This window comes from Hyla sarda, chromosome 7 (assembly GCF_029499605.1).
Source record: "Hyla sarda isolate aHylSar1 chromosome 7, aHylSar1.hap1, whole genome shotgun sequence".
Taxonomy (NCBI): Eukaryota; Metazoa; Chordata; class Amphibia; order Anura; family Hylidae; genus Hyla; species Hyla sarda.
This window is the reverse complement of record NC_079195.1, coordinates 231,200,027-231,218,152: the sequence shown is the minus strand read 5'-3', so window position 1 is coordinate 231,218,152 and position 18,126 is coordinate 231,200,027. Positions and strand designations below refer to the sequence as shown.

General features: G+C 41.5%; 1 long non-coding RNA gene across 1 annotated transcript in view; it reads right to left on the bottom strand.

The window, feature by feature from the left end:
* LOC130283479 (uncharacterized) overlaps window positions 1-18,126 on the bottom strand; it is an 83,013-nt gene that overhangs the window by 43,771 nt on the left and 21,116 nt on the right. The gene's annotated exons all lie outside the window — the stretch shown is intronic.

Below are 18,126 nucleotides of genomic sequence, written 5' to 3'. Positions count from 1 at the left end.
AACTGGTGCCAGAAAGTTAAACACATTTGTAAATTACTTCTATTTAAAAATCTCAATCCTTACAGCTGCTGTATGCTCCACAGGAAGTTCTTTTCTTTTTGAATTTCCTTTCTGTCTGACCACAGTTCTCTCCACTGACACCTCTGTCCATGTCAGGAACTGTCCAGAGCAGGAGAGGTTTGCTATGGGGATTTGCTCCTACTCTGGACAGTTCCTAAAATGGACAGAGGTGTCAGCAGAGAGCACTGTGGGCTTTGTCCTTAAAGGACATCTGTAGTGCAAAATAACTTATCCCCTATCCAAAGGATAGGGGATACGTTTTTGATCGCCGGGAGTCCGAGCGCTGGGGCCCCCGGGATCTCCTGGACGGGGCCACAGCAGTATGCTGGAAAGGGGGCGTTCCGTCCCCGTATGACGCGGCGGCTGATACGCACCCTCCATGTACCCCATAGAGATACATGGATGGGGCGTGTCTGCCGCGGCTTTCTGCTGGGGACGAAACTTCACTTCCTGCAGATTGCCGCGGCCCCGTCCAAGAGATCCCGGGGGGCCCAGCGCTCGGGCCCAGCGCTCGGACCCACCCCGCGATCTATAACTAATCCCCTATCCTTTGAATAGGGGATAAGTTATTTTGCGCTGGAATACTCCTTTAAAGGACATCTATAGTGCAAAATAACTTATCCCCTATCCGAAGGATAGGTGATAAGTTATAGATCGCGGGGGGGTCCGAGCGCTGGGGACCGCAGCAGTATGCTGGAAAGGGGGCATTCCATCCCCGCATGATGCGGCGGACGACACGCCCCCTCCATGTACCCCATAGAGATACATGGATGGGGTGTGTCTGCCGTGGCTTTCTGATGGGGACGAAACTTCACTTCCTGCAGATTGCCGCGGCCCCGTCCAGGAGATCCCGGGGGTGCCCCAGTGCTCGGCCCCCCCGCGATCTATAACTTATCCCCTATCCTTTGGATAGGGGATAAGTTATTTTGCGCTGGAATACTCCTTTAAAGGGGTACTCTGGTGAAAAACTTTTTAGTTTTTAAATCAACTGGTGCCAGAAAGTTAAACAGATTTGTAAATTACTTATATTAAAAAAATCTTAATCCTTCCGGTATTTAAAAGCTGCTGAATATTACAGCGGAAATTCTTTTTTTTCTTTTTTTAAACACACACAGAGCTGTCTGATGACATCATGAGCACAGTGCTCTCTGCTGACATCTCTGTCCATTTTAGGAACTGTCCAGAACAGCAGATGTTTGCTATGGGGATTTCCTTTTTCTCCTAGCAGTTCCTAAAATGGACAGAGATGTCAGCAGAGAGCACTGTGCTCGTTGTCAGCAGAGAGCTCTGTGTTTCAAACGGAAAAGAATTTCCACTGTAGTATTCAGCAGCTATTAAGTACAGGAAGGATTAAGATTTTTTATTAGAAGTAATTTACAAATCTGTTTAACTTTCTGGAGCAAGTTGATATATATAAAAAAATATTTGGCACCATTTGATTAAAAAAAAACCTTTTTCACCGGAGTATCCCTTTAAGGGCTAAATTTAAAAAAGTTCAATAAATATTTATTTAAAAAAATAAATAAAAAATAAAAGAAAATTGGATGCAAAAGGATCACCCGATTTTCAGGCTAGTTTTTATTCTCTAAAGCAGTGGTCCCCAAACTGTGGCCCTCCAGATGTTGCAAAACTACAATTCCCAGCATGCCTGGACAGCCGTTGGCTGTCCAGGCATGCTGGGAATTGTAGTTTTGCAACATCTGGAGGGCCACAGTTTGGGGACCACTGCTCTAAAGAGTTATTTTTGTGAGAAAACCCCTATTAAACGATAAAGACTTGGAGGCAGCGAAGCTAAGGATGCATTCAGGAAGTTAGTTATCTATTTAACATAAGAATCTCCAGAAACATGACATTATAAGCAGCGGGAGGAGGATGAGTTGTATCTAAATATCTGCTTATTCAATTATTCTAAGCTACAAAATATTTCTCTCTGCCTCTACTCTCGGAGCCAGAGATCCGTCTCCTCCAGGTGCAGGGAGGTTTATAACACGAGGATTAGCCCATCCTGAGTAACTTGATGCAAAATGGGAATAGGTAGGGAAGCCCAGTGCTAGTTTATAATAAATGTTCTATATTGCACATTGCATCCAAATTACCGAACAATCTACTCAGCTCTGCTCTCCATAGACTGCGCGGCGTGCTGACTGCACAACAGGAAGTCTAGCAAGCAATTTCCTCGTCTATATGATGGATTGAGATGCTGCAGAATTATTACTTCTTTATAGTTACACATGAAACGACCCACTACCCACATACAGTCGGTGTGCGGGTAAAGATTACCGGGATAGGACTATGTGGATCCACAGGAACGCTGCCCGAGCCCGGATTTCTGAGATGTAATAACCTTTATTGGACGATTAAGAATGATAATTGTGCATGAGGAGCTCAAACAACAGGGGAAAGTCTATTATGCTCAATCTACATCACTTACCGCCACTATCTGTGATACAAAAAGACTAAAGAGAGAAAAAAAAGACACATATTGAGCATACTACAGGGGAGAGTATAATGTATTCTATTTCTTTACTCAGCTAATGTAATAATGCCATCAATCTAAAACTGTGTAATACTAATTACCACCTAAAATATAAGGGGTTCTAAGGGGCAGTATTATAGTAGTCATATTCTTGTATATAGGAGCAGTATTATAGTAGTTATATTCTTGTATATAGGAGCAGTATTATAGTAGTCATATTCTTGTATATAGGAGCAGTATTATAGTAGTTATATTCTTGTATATAGGAGGCAGTATTATAGTAGTCATATTCTTGTATATAGGAGCAGTATTATAGTAGTCATATTCTTGTATATAGGAGCAGTATTATAGTAGTCATATTCTTGTATATAGGAGCAGTATTATAGTAGTTATATTCTTGTATATAGGAGCAGTATTATAGTAGTTATATTCTTGTATATAGGAGGCAGTATTATAGTAGTCATATTCTTGTATATAGGAGCAGTATTATAGTAGTCATATTCTTGTATATAGGAGCAGTATTATAGTAGTCATATTCTTGTATATAGGAGCAGTATTATAGTAGTTATATTCTTGTATATAGGAGCAGTATTATAGTAGATATATTCTTGTATATAGGGGCAGTATTATAGTAGTTATATTCCTGTATATAGGAGCAGTATTATAGTAGTTATATTCTTGTATATAGGAGCAGTATTATAGTAGTTATATTCTTGTATATAGGAGCAGTATTATAGTAGTTATATTCTTGTATATAGGAGCAGTATTATAGTAGTTATATTCTTGTATATAGGAGCAGTATTATATTAGTTATATTCTTGTATATAGGAGCAGTATTATAGTAGTTATATTCTTGTATATAGGAGCAGTATTATAGTAGTCATATTCTTGTATATAGGAGCAGTATTATAGTAGTTATATTCTTGTATATAGGAGCAGTATTATAGTAGTTATATTCTTGTATATAGGAGCAGTATTATAGTAGTTATATTCTTGTATATAGGAGCAGTAGTATAGTAGTTATATTCTTGTATATAGGAGGCAGTATTATAGTAGTTATATTCTTGTATATAGGAGCAGTATTATAGTAGTTATATTCTTGTATATAGGAGCAGTATTATAGTAGTTATATTCTTGTATATAGGGGGCAGTTTTATAGTAGTTATATTCTTGTATATAGGGGGCAGTATTATATTAGTTATATTCTTGTATATAGGAGCAGTATTATAGTAGTTATATTCTTGTATATAGGAGGCAGTATTATAGTAGTTATATTCTTGTATATAGGAGCAGTATTATAGTAGTTATATTCTTGTATATAGGGGGCAGTATTATAGTAGTTATATTCTTGTATATAGGGGGCAGTATTATATTAGTTATATTCTTGTATATAGGAGCAGTATTATAGTAGTTATATTCTTGTATATAGGAGCAGTATTATAGTAGTTATATTCTTGTATATAGGAGGCAGTATTATAGTAGTTATATTCTTGTATATAGGAGCAGTATTATAGTAGTTATATTCTTGTATATAGGGGGCAGTATTATATTAGTTATATTCTTGTATATAGGAGCAGTATTATAGTAGTTATATTCTTGTATATAGGAGCAGTATTATAGTAGTTATAGTCTTGTATATAGGGGGCAGTATTATAGTAGTTATATTCTTGTATATAGAAGCAGTATTATAGTAGTTATATTCTTGTATATAGGAGCAGCATTATAATAGTTATATTCTTGTATATAGGGGCAGTATTATAGCAGTTATATACATGTATATAGGAGCAGTATTATAGTAGTTATACTCATGTATATAGGAGCAGTTTTATAATAATATAAATTCAAGTGGAGAAAAAAAAACAGTCATGGCCGCACATCCACAACATACACCTTGATCAAATTTTACTCAGTAAAATGTATTAAACTAACAGGTCGTTACTGTACTTTATGATCATGAACACTTGTGCCCTCAGGGGGAACGACCCACTGGCAGAGTAGCCCCAATGCCGCAGCCAAGGCCTACATAAATTGGCAGGAAGCTGCATTAGGGCCCCTTCCTTTCTGGCAGTCTCCCAGTCTTTGACTTGGAGGACATGGTGAGTGAGATTTTTACACCTGTTCACACTGGTGCTGCGCTGTGTGGTGTCCATTGCTGCCGCGGCGCCGTGTTTGTAGGGAGGTGCGGCTCAGGCTCTGGTTTGGGCGGCATTGGGGGTGCTCTGCCAGTGGGCTGTTCCCCCTGTGGGCACTGGTGTTGTGGCGATGGTGGTCGCTGCTCAGTGCTGCTTATGCTAGGGATGTTAGGGACCCGCTACTTACAGGTGGCCATGATGTGGTTAGCGGCCTGCACTTCATAATCATAAAGTACACTAATGACCAGTTCGTTTAATAAATGTTGCTGAAAAGCCTTAGATCAAGGTGCATGTTGTAGATGTGCGACCATGTCTGTTTTTTTTCTCTATTTGAATTCACATTGTATTATAGTAATATTATTGTACAAATGAGCATTACTGGAGTAGGTTTATTCCTGCACTGAGAATATTACATATGAAAACCATTTTAGTTGCTATACTCTTAATAGGATACAATATTATAGCAGTTAACACTGGGTTAATAAAGATATAAAAAGGAATAAGAAATTAGTATGGACAATGGTTAAGTGACCTTTAGAAATAAGCCAGAAATGTGTTCCAATTAGTTGTCACCACTTCTCCTGATTCTTTTGGCAGGTTATATAAGGTGCACTATTTGGCTTGGGGTGACATTGAGTAAACCAGAAAGCAGCCACCAAAATAAAGAAAAGTATAAATCCACGCTACAGTGTAACACATCATAGAATATACAGTACACAGGGATAAAAGGTCATAGGCCCAGGCCATTGATTTCTATGACCTTTTATCACTGCACACTGCATATCCTTCCTATGATGATCAATAAGGTGAAGAGGCTCTAACCAAGTTTTAGGAAACTTGTAGTAAACATTTAGAATTAGGAATTACTAGCAGCTAAGTGATATAAGAGTCAGCATGATCTGTAACTATGAATAACTTAAATAAGTGCAGTGAAGTTCTGAGCTCATTCTGCTGGTGGTGAAGTCCCATCTGTCGAGACAACACACAGAGAAGTGCAATTTCTAGAACTCTTCCCGCTGAGTGACAACCACAAACCCCTGGGAGACGCGTAACAAGTGCGGTGAACGTTCCTTCACAGCAGAACTCCTTAGAATAGAAGACATCATGGGGATCGTTCAGAACTACTTTAAGCCATCTCACAAACTACAATAAATGTTTGTACAAATAAAGGGTTACTCCGCCCCTAAACATCTTATCCCCTATCCAAAGCATAGGGGATAAGATGTCTGATCGCGGGGGTCCTGCCGAAGGGGTCCCCCGCACCCCAGACATCCGGTGCACGGAACTAACTTCGCTCCGTGCCGGATGGCTGGTGTTGTGGGGCGTTGTCTCATGATGTCACGGTCACGGCAACGTTCCCTCAATGCACGTCTATGGACGGGGGCGTGATGAGCGGGGCGAGACCATGACATCAAGAGCCTCTGGTGCTGCAGTCGACGACGCTCTAAACGATCGGGGAGCGGAGTGCCCTTTTAGCCCCTTAACGACGCAGGATGTAAACGTACGTCCTGGTGAGCTGGTACTTAACGCACCTGGGCGTACATTTACGTCCTATACATAACTGCGAGCATCGGAGCGATGCTCGGGTCATAAGCGGCTGGTCCAGGCTGCTGATAGCAGCCAGGGACCCGCCATTAATCCCTCAGATGCTGTGATCAATACAGATCACGGCATCTGTGGCAGTGCGGTCACTAAAATGGATGATCGGATCGCCTGCAGCGCTGCCGTGGCGATCTGGTCATCCAGAGCGGCAGAAAGAGGTCCCCTCACCTGCCTCCCACGGGTCTTCTGCTCTGTTCTGACATTGAGCAGACCAGAGCAGAAGATGACCGATAACAATGATCAGTGCTATGCCCTATGCATAACACTGAACAGTATTAGCAATCGAATGATTGCTATAAATAGTCCCCTATGGGGACTATAGAAGTGTGAAAATAAAAGTAAAAAAAGTAAAATTAGAAAAATCCCCTCCCACAATAAAAATGTAAATTGTCAATTTTTCGCCATTTTACCTCCTAAAAGTGTAAAAAAAAAATGTATATATTGCCGCGTCAGTAAATATCCGAACTATTAAAATGTAATATTAATTGCTGCTTTTTTATAAAATTTTATTCCAAATAAAATTGATAAAAAAATGTATTAAAAGCTTTATATACGCAAATGTGGTATCAAAAAAATTACAGATCACGGTGCAAAAAATGAGCCCTCATACCGCCGCTTAAACAGAAAAATGAAAAAGTTATAGGTCAGCAAAATAGAGGGATTTAAACGCACTAATTTGGTTAAAACGTTTGCGATTTTTTTTCAAGCGGTATAATAATAGAAAAGTATGTAATCATGGGGATCATTTTAATCGTATTGACAGAATAATAAAAAAAACTGGTCTATTTTACTGTAAAGTGTACAGCGTGAAAACGAAACCTTCCAAAATTTGCTAAATTGCGGTTTTCTTATCAATTTTCCCACACAAATAGTATATTTGTGCCATACATTTTATGGTAAAGTGAGTGATGTTATTACAAAGGACAACTAATTGCGCAAAAAACAAGCCCTCATACTAGTCTGTGGATGAAAATATAAAAGAGTTATGATTTTTAGAAGGAGAGGAGGAAAAAACAAAAACATAAAAATAAAATTGGCTGAGTCCTTAAGGCCCAAATGGGTTGAGTCCTTAAGGGGTTAAGACACTATGGTTACAGTGGACTCACACTATAATGCTATATTGGTGAAACGAGGCCTCATATATACTGCTGCCTACACCTTTTGTGGGGGAACTCTGCTGCCTACACCTACTGTGGGGGAATTCTGCTGCCTACACCTACTGTGGGGGAACTCTGCTGCCTACACCTAATGTGAGGGACTAACCACTATGTTAATGCCTAGCTAATATGGGGACAAATTACCAAACGAATAGGACGGCTACCTACTGCCTGCATAGGGGTTTTCATACAGGGGCAGCTATCTGGGGCATAACTACCTGGGGGCATGATCTACTAGGGGGCATTACCTACCTGTAACTTGAGTAAGTAACACCTTATTTTCTGTCCGCTAACTAGACTCTGGATCCGCCACTGGGTGCAGGGGGGTGCTGGCTACTTACTTGACCAACTACCTGGCTACATAACTTTATACCGGGATGCCTAACTACTTACCTACATACCTGGCTATCTAACTACCTACCTACATATCTTGCTACCTATCTAGGGTAACCGGTGGCAGAGCATCGCAGGGGGGCCTTGCTTTTTTTGGACCAGGGCCCTGAGTGTTTTCAGTCCGCCCCTGATCAGGATATATATAGTAGTTGTACATCTCCCCTCCAGCTCTATCCATATACTGCTGCTATCTCTATGGGATCAGGATATATAGTAGTTATACACCTCCCCTCCAGCTTTGTCTTTATACTGCTGCTGCTATATCTATGGGATCAGCATATTTATAGTAATTATACACTTCCCCTCCAGCTCTTTTTGTATACTGCTTCTATTTCTATGGGATCAGTATATAATAGTTATATACCTCCCCTCTAGCTCTATCTGTATACTGCTGCTATCTCTATGGGATCAGGATATATAGTAGTTATACACCTCCCCTCCAGCTATATCTGTATACTGGTACTATCTTTATGGAAAAAGGATGTATAGCAATAATACACCTTCCTTGGGGCTGTATTCACACAATGACCCTCATTTACTAACAGGATTCCTACTCTTTTTGTCGTGTCACTCTTTTTTGTTGGATCATGCGACAGAATGTGCAACAGAAAAAAAAACTCTGAAAATCACGTGAATTTTCAGGAAAGAAAACCCTACACTATAAAGCATGTATAAAGTTTCCGAAAGCGAAGTAAATTAGTAAATAACATGGAAAAAATAAGGTTGGAACAGACAAAAACACAACAAAACCTAGACTCCACTCTTAGTAAATCAGGGCCAAGTGTTTCCACTATGTTTTTCCTGAAATCATTGAAATATGGCATTATTTTTCTGTGACTGCCCGTATTGTGGTAACAATATATCACTATTACTGAGATTTAAAAAAAAATGAAGCAAGAACACATCCAAAACATAAAAATGCTACAAATGTAGTAAAATGCAATGTGTTAATACAGCCTGAAGACTTCATAAAACATCTCAATTGTGATTATAGGTAAATGACTTTCCCCTCATGGCAATACTTCTCTAAAAAACACACTTTGAATGAGAAAACACAATAAAACTGCACATATTATGAACTAACACCAACCCACTTATAGAGCTATTTTATAAGTGAGTTATATAGCTTCAGTACCAGTAGTCTAATTAAATGACTAGGTGCCGGGATGAGACTCCAGTATATCAGCCCAGCGCTGCGCTGCGCTGTCCCCCACATCGGGAAACTAATCATATGTGACCCGCGAGCGCTGCTTCCCCCCCCCAAAATAATTATCAGCCGCTGTGCTGTACTGTACTATCCTGTGCCCGGGCTGCAAGAATAAACAAAATAAACTTTAACTCACCTTCCTACGTTCCCCCGTTGCTCTGGTATCTGGTATCGGCCTCATGGTCCAGCAATGCGAGCCTCATGCTGCTTCCTGGGAATGGGAACATCACAGAGCCGTCAGCCGGCTGGCTTCTTACATGACAGTGCGCTCAGCCTATCACCGGCCGAGGTGGGACATTGCTGTGGCCGGTGATAGGCTGACGGCTCCGTGACGCTCCCATTCCCGGGAAGCAGCAAGAGCAGCGGAGGGACAGAGAGGCCGGTACCGGAGCAACGGGGGGAAAGAAGGAAGGTGAGTTAATTTGTGTTTATTTTTGAAGCCCGGGCACAGGATAGTACAGTACAGCACAGCGGCTGATAATTATTAGTTCCCCGATGTGGGGGACAGCACAGCGCTGGGCTGATAATTAATTGGGGGGGGGGGGGGGGAGAGAGAAGCAAAAAAACGCCCGCGGGTGACATATGATTAGTTCCCCGATGTGGGGGACAGTGCAGCGCTGGGCTGATAATTATTTGGGGGCAGGGGGAGAGAAGCAGCGCCCGCGGGTGACATATGAATAGTTCCCCGATGTGGGGCACAGCGCGCAGCAGCTGATAATTCATTCATTCGAGGGGGGGAGAGGCCCAACCGGTCTTGCGGTATGGGAAAAATTCATATTGTGCAGGAAAAAAAAATTCGGTATTCGGTATGAACCGGTATACCGTCCAGCACTAGCATTATGTAACCATAACATTTCCAAAGTACTTCTTTATTTGCAGAATATAAAAATCTGCAGGTAATAAATGTCTACAGGCAGCCGAGCGCTATGACACAAAGCCCAAATGCAGACATAGTAACCAAAAATACATAGACAAAGATTTGTGCTGATTGATGGAGATGTCCCATTAACAAGCCTGTCGCCTCTTTCTCCAGATAAGTCTGCTTTGGCTTTTTACATTAATACTTGGCAAAATTGGCAGTGATTGAAGTAATATTTACAATGGAAAACTTGCATAAAACTAAATTAAGATCCAAATTGGACTTGAGGACTTCAGTCCTAAACATTTAATTTAGTCGTATCATCTGCTTCCTGCTTGTACATGTAAAACAAACCAATACAAAACATCTACACAATTATGTTTATATATATATATATATATATATATATATATATATATACACACACACACATTTTTGTACACCTATACTTAAAGGGTACCTTTCATCAAAAAAAACTTTTGATATATTATAGATTAATGTATGCAGAATAACTTTCCAATAGCATGTTATTAAAAAATATGCTTCTTTCTATTTAATTTTCCACTTTGAAAAATGACCACTAGGGGTCTCCCTACCAGTCCTTTTTTATAGATTTCAGACTCATGCAGGAGTCCTAACTCTCAAACTGCAGCCGGAACACAGACAAACTCAGCACTGCTCACTGCCAGGGAGCAGTGCTGTGCTTTTCTGTGTCCCAGCAGCTGTCTGAGATTTAAGACTCCAGCATGAGTCTGAAATCTATCGAAAAAAAGGACTGGTAGGGAGACCCCTAGTGGTCATTTTTTCAAAGTGGAAAATGAAATAGAAAGCATATTTTTTAATAACATGCTACTGGAAAGTTATTCTGCATACATTAATCTATAATATATCAAAAGTTTTTTTGATGAAAGGTACCCTTTAAAGCACTCCATTTTGAGGTTTGTTATTTTGCCCATATCATGCACACTCACCAACTCTAGTCCTATAGCACCATCTATTTTAATCTAGAACAGCTGCATGCATTTGTTTCATTACAGTAACTTGGTCATGTGATCACCAGTCTGACCTATAAAAAATCCCAGTGGTCAGCTGACTTCTGTGAACTACAAGTTGATGTAATTACTTATCCCCGCTCTATCTGTATACTGTTGCTGCTATATCTATGGGAACAGGATATATAGTAGTTATACACCTCCCCTTCCAGCTCTTTCTGTATACTGCTGCTATCTCTATGGGATCAGGATATATAGTAGTTATACACCTCCCCTTCAGCTCTATCTGTATACTGCTGCTATCTCTATGGGAACAGGATAGATAGTAGTTATACACCTTCATAGGCATTTATTTTTGTCGCAATATGGCGCCATATTTCAGAGGTATGCGGAAAGACCATTGTAACACAACATTTAAGTGGATCGAAATGGAACCCCCAAAAAATAAAAGTTGATGTGCTTCCATATAAAGGCATACAGGGTACATCAGGGTATGGATATCTTTTTACGGTTTCATTTAACTCAGAGGTTGTACAAAGCCATAAAATTGCCTTATACATGTCAACAATTCTGCGAGTCATCCAATAGTTTTTTTTTGTTTTTTATAGATCCTGTAAATCTTTAGGGCAGCAATGTCCTACGCTATGTTATGGAAGCAGAGAATATGCTCTTTGTGACCTACTAAGAATGTTGAGTTTGCCTTCAGTAAATTCATGATTTTCAAACTAAAAGGCGAAATGTGTCTCACATGGCATTATATGAATTCACTAAGAGACGGTCATCATTGTCACATTATAGAATGGGGCCGCAGCCCGGTCACGTCTACGAGGTCACATATCCTCCTCCTCACCTCATCAATTGGGCATCAAGAGCTTCTCCATGGGGTCTTTGGACCCGGCTCTATACTGTGTTGTTGCTGACTCTTTTGGAGCTGGCACTTAGACTTGACTAAAATCTCTCTAGGCCTGGAACTGATTTATATATGTAGTTACCCAGTACTAAAGTTCCAACTACAATCTATAAAAGGTTATTGTGTGGTTGACAGAAAAGATTTTGCAAATCGCATAAATGTGTAAGGAGTGCCGCTGGTTTATTTGCAAAGTGTTTTTGTGCATTTCCCCCACATTAAAGGAGTACTCCGGGATAGAAAAACCTAAAAAAGCGTCAGATCCTGCAGGGGGTGGGGTGTGGGGGGGATGCTTTGGTTTGACCCCCAGGACCGCTGATCTACTGTATGGGGCCCAACACTCCTTCTAAATGGAGCGATGAAGCGATGGCCGACATGTCCCTCCGTGCAGCTCTATAAGAGAGGTGGAGTTTCCCAAGTGCAGCGCTCCACCTCTCCCATAGCAATGCATTGAGGAAGCGTGTCAGCTATCACTTCATCTGGTGGATGACACACCCCATTCAGGAGGAGAGCCAGGGCCCCCCGTACAGGAGATCGGGCGGGGGGGGTTGGAGCCTCCGTGTTCTGACACTTATCCCCTATCCTAAGGATGGTGGATAAGCTTTTATATCCCCAAGATCTCCTTTAATTGCATACACTAACACATTACAAGAGGTTTAAGGGTTAAATTCAGCATGGATGTATGAGGCCTTGGTCATTTTATCCTCCCTAAACCATTGATTTTGGAAGAAGTCCATCTTTCTCTACCAGGTCAAGGGGTGTCCCAAACCTAGTTCTAGGCCTAGTTTTTCAAAGCTCCTGCTAGGCATCCCTACATCTAGACCACGTGTTATTCTAGGTAGAATCCTGTTCTACAATCAAGCTATTGTTCCTATTATTATCCACCCTTTGATAATAAGGTGCGCCAAGTCTAAAATGGGTATTCCACAATTTTTTTATTTGACTATGCTACAGGGGCTATAAAGTTAGTGTATTTCATGATATAGTGTTTGTACCAGTGTTTGAGTGTGACCCAAGACATTACATCACTAGTCAGGTGTTGAAAAGGAGCGTGTCTGCTTCAATGGGTGGAGTGACCGCTATCCAGGGGGGTGGGGGGGGGGTAGACATTATATTACTAGTCAGATGTTTTAATGGGTGGAGCGAAACAGCCATTTCACCAAAATAAATCTGCAGTCTTATGGTGGACCCACAATACAACCATTTAGCCCCAAAACAAGAGCAGATGCTTCCTAGCATGTCCAGTACTGTCTGGCAGGTAAGTACTAAAATCACCTTATGGTGGCCTATAACCTAAAATTTTCCTGCATATGTGGAAGGACCAGAGTTGTCTGCAGAGAAGTCAGAGGAGTCTACATAATGCACTAAAGTATTTAAAGTGACAGTGACCAAATATTCTTGTATCTGGCTAAAAAGCTGTAACATTTCACGTAGTGCTCAAGCAACTGTATTGTATTGGATCCGCATAAGAAGTTTACGTAAAGTGTAAAAGTTGTTTCACAGAATCCCAGAGTCCAGGGGGGAGATTTACCAAAACCTGTGGAGAGGAATAGTTGACCAGTTGGCCATAGCAACCAATCAGATCTCGACTTTCATTTTTAAATAGGCCTCTGAAAAATGAATGAAGCAATCTTTTCGGTCAACTTTTCCTCTGCACGGATTTTGATAAATCTCCCCCCAGAATTCTCACAGGGAACATCAAGTTAGCTACACCGCCCTATCATGTGACATAATATTTGTAGTACTACTTCTCCCAGCTGAACTGCATGAACTCATCCCCAAAGTTACCATATATGGAAATCTTAAAAATAACAAGTCTTCATATGGCTCTGTGGATTTTTTTTTTTTTTACTATAATTGCATGCCGGGTGGTTTTATTTTTTAGTTCAAGCAGTTGTTTTTTGTAGGAGGATTGCTTTTTTAATTTACTTATTAGGGATCGACCGGTTATTGGTTTGGCCGATATTATCGGCTGATATTCACGATTTTGGACGTTATCGGTATCGGCGGTGGCGGTGATAGGACTCAGGAGGACCCCAGGACAGGCAGGGGGAGAGAAGTGGGTGGCGGTCTCTGGCACCGCAAAAGCCGCTGCAGTTCATTGATTTAAAGCACCCGCTTTAAATCAATGATCTGCAGCGGTGTCGCCGAGGGGGTATAAATAGCCGATAACTTATACCAGAATATCGGTATAAGTTATCGGCTATCGGCCCTAACCTCCACAGAGTATCGGTATCGGCCCTAAAAAAATCGATATCGGTTGATCCCTATTACTTATATTAAGTCTTTTTTGAAGGAATGATTGAATGGGCACGGTCAGATCCAAAAACTTTTATATGTTGGTACTGATGAAAATAAAAGACCTATTGTAATATAGTTGTTTTTTAAATGGCCCCTGAAAATCCTGCCACTAGGGGTCCCCATACCTACTGGGACATAAACTAACCTAACCAGTCCTGCAGCAGCATTAGGCTTGTCCATGGGTCAAAGACAAGAGATAACTCATGGACAAGACTGCATGAGCAGACAAACCAATTACCTCCAACCACCAGAAGGAGGGACATGCCCCCTCCCACCACACACCAATCCCCTCCCACCACCTCAAGGAGGGACACGCCCCCTTCCCCTGAGAGGATTTCTAACACTGTGAGCTAATCAAAGAAGTTATTTTTTTTTATAAATATAAGTGATAGAGGCATAAAAATTACATGAAGGTGGTCGGGATTAGGTATTGAGTAACATATGAATTTATTTTTTATTTTTTTGTGGGATCTGACAGGTACGCTTTATAACAAACAAACAAAAAAAAAGCTTGCACCAGTGCTGCTTGCATTTAAACTTTTGTGCTGTTCACTGTATGGCATAAATAACATTACATGTTTACATTTTAAATTAATTTACTTAATTCCATTAATGTACAGCATTCCAAGTCCAATAACTTTTTTATATTTTTCTGTTGAGCTAGACGTACTACTACTTTCTTTATGCAGGACCAGTTTTGTAGTTATTATTGGTACCGTTTTGGGGTAAATGGGACTTATTGATTAACTTGTATTATTTTTGGGTGAGCTAGATAAAAAAGCTATTCTGGAAGTTTTTTTACATTACACATATGTGGTTTTAATAACTTGCTAATTTTATAGCTTGAGCCATTTCCATTGCAGTGATACCATATATGTTTTTGATAACATTTTTTTTTTTAAATTACAATTTTTTTAATGGAAAGCGTGCCCTTTTTTTTCAATATGTGTAATATTTTGCTAAGTTAAAATTTTAGTCGTAGTAGAGGGGTTTAATAATTGGGTTACTGATACAATGCATTGCATCACACCAATGTAGAATAGACCCTGGCATCTCAGGGGGTTACAGACAGGATCGGAGGTTTCACAATCTAGTATTGACCTTGGCATCTAAGGGGCTTATAGACAGGATCGGAGGTTTCCCAATCTAGTATAGACCCTGGCATCTAAGGGGCTTATAGACAGGATCGGAGGTTTCCCAATCTAGTATAGACCCTGGCATCTAAGGCATATCTTTTATATCCAGGATGTACCTGTATGTCATGGTGGCTTTATTTAAGGTAATCCTTGATGTACAGGTCAGTCATGATGCCATAAAAGGTTAAAGAAAAATTATCCCTTCCTTCATATCCTTCTCCTATAAAGCAATATACCACCAAAAGGGTAAACCCCAGATTTAACTAGATTCTCATTAAAAATTCATCACAATCCATTTCTTTAATCATATGTGAAACATGGAATCTATACTTGTGTACAGAATGATTTTCCTAAGCTCTTATATACAGTAAAATGAGTATAGTCAATAAACGCGATTTAACTAGATAAGGGATAATAACATCAATGCCTCCTACATCCATCTAGCTTCAAAAATGAAGCCTGAGGTAATTGGAAATGCATATGTCACTATAGATTAAATTCTTGCATCCAATATTATATAAATAGTTATTTTCAGTCACTATGTTTCAGGCACTTACCTATTGCCATAATTTATTTTGCCTCCACAATTCTGTCCGGTGACCTTGTAGCTATGCATGGCATTGATATTAGTCAGTGACTAATAGTAATATCTAATCTTTGTCACGATGCCGGCTGGCAGGTAGTGGATCCTCTGTGCCAGAGAGGGATTGGCGTGGACCGTGCTAGTGGACCGGTTCTAAGCCACTACTGGTTTTCACCAGAGCCCGCCGCAAAGCGGGATGGTCTTGCTGCGGCGGTAGTGACCAGGTCGTATCCACTAGCAACGGCTCACCTCTCTGGCTGCTGAAGATAGGCGCGGTACAAGAGAATAGGCAGAAGCAAGGTCGGACGTAGCAGAAGGTCGGGGCAGGCAGCAAGGATCGTAGTCAGGGGCAACGGCAGAAGGTCTGGAACACAGGCTAGGAACACACAAGGAACGCTTTCACTGGCACAATGGCAACAAGATCCGGCAAGGGAGTGCAGGGGAAGTGAGGTGATATAGGGAAGTGCACAGGTGAACACACTAATTGGAACCACTGCGCCAATCAGCGGCGCAGTGGCCCTTTAAATCGCAGAGACCCGGCGCGCGCGCGCCCTAGGGAGCGGGGCCGCGCGCGCCGGGACAGGACAGACGGGGAGCGAGTCAGGTACGGGAGCCGGGGTGCGCATCGCGAGCGGGCGCTACCCGCATCGCGAATCGCATCCCGGCTGGCAGCGGAATCGCAGCGCCCCGGGTCAGAGGATGTGACCGGAGCGCTGCAGCGGGGAGAGTGAAGCGAGCGCTCCGGGGAGGAGCGGGGACCCGGAGCGCTCGGCGTAACAATCTTTGTGACATTCTTCACTATGGCCATCTCTACAGAGGCTGCTGGCTGCTTTACTAGACATCAAAAAGCAATAATTTGCGGGTCAAATATTTGGAGTTAGGCAGCCAATGGATGTCCAGGCATGACGTGATCGCCAAAACCACACATCGTGGAAGTGATGGCACTATTTTAGTCATGTGACCAAAGTCATGTCCAAAGTCATGTCACATGGACACTTAACCAAAACGGCATTGGCTCGTATGGTGCAGGCACTGTGCCGACCGATTGCTTCACTTGTACGGTCACAAGTAATCAGCCAAAAGATCTGATGATACTTTGGTGCAAGTACTTCCACAATCTATGGCTTTGCAGCCTTTTCTTTACAGGGCTTCAAGACCGGACTACATCAGAAGATAAAAATATTTTTTTTTACATTTTTCACCATACAACCATGTTAAAAATGGTTAAAATAGTGGACACTGGGTCTGAGGAGGCTGGTATTTGCTTGGTTTCTATCTGGCTGGATATGGAACTTCTATGGTGGCAGTTTATCTCCTCAAGATCCACAGAATCAACCATTAAACCCTAACATGCCAATCCTTCTCTTCCTCAACATCTGCTGTCAGTAAAGAGTCAGGCCACCATGTACGTTACATGGGGTCACACTGGGCAGGGATAAGTGTGGCCCTGAACTGACTCACACTCTCTGTCCCTGTCTTCTGGGGTTCCCACCTCCCTAATAGGGTAGTCCTAACCACCCTATGCTACTAAGGTGCATGGCATAGCAATGTCAAAGAAACAAACAACACAGTATGGAAGCCATGGAAAAGGTCAGGGCACAAAATAATTAACAAACTAAACAGCGACAGGAAAATCAGAGTCTAACAAGCTAAGTCGGTAACAGAGAGAGAGGTGCAGTACAGAATGCAAATGGAACAGTCAGGAAACAGGCCAAAAATATATACACAGAAATATCAAAACAGAGCCAGATATCAGGAAAGTTTCCTTTATCACAGGCACTACAAAGGTGACGGGGTGAAGTATAAACAGACAGGCTCAGGATGGTGTGGACACTAAGGACAGACACGATTGCCAAGTCGTCTGAGCTTCCTAATTGGCCTAGGGATCATCATGGCGTTGCGCAATGTTGCAGCTGAACAGGAAGGGCTAAAGCTGCTATCAGAAGAAGAAACAGACACCCCCGATACACATGGCCAACCAGAACTGGTAGATTCGGCCAACACATCTTCAGTCTGCATGGTGAGCTTAATCAATGGACTGTCCATACACTGCATGGACATGCCAGGTCAAAGAGATGGGACAACCCCTTTAATGGGGCCTTGTCTAAGAGCCACAAGAAACAGCTAAACTCAATATAACTGACTTGATGACTCATGAACTTATATTTACTGTTACTTACTTTTTAGCAGGAGATTCTGCATCTATTCCATTTGCTGCTTTCACGCATTAGATGGCGGCTCTCCCATGACATTTTAAAGTGCCTTCATTTTGCAGGGTTCACTGAACAAGTTTAGCATGCAACGCAGTAAAAGACAATAAT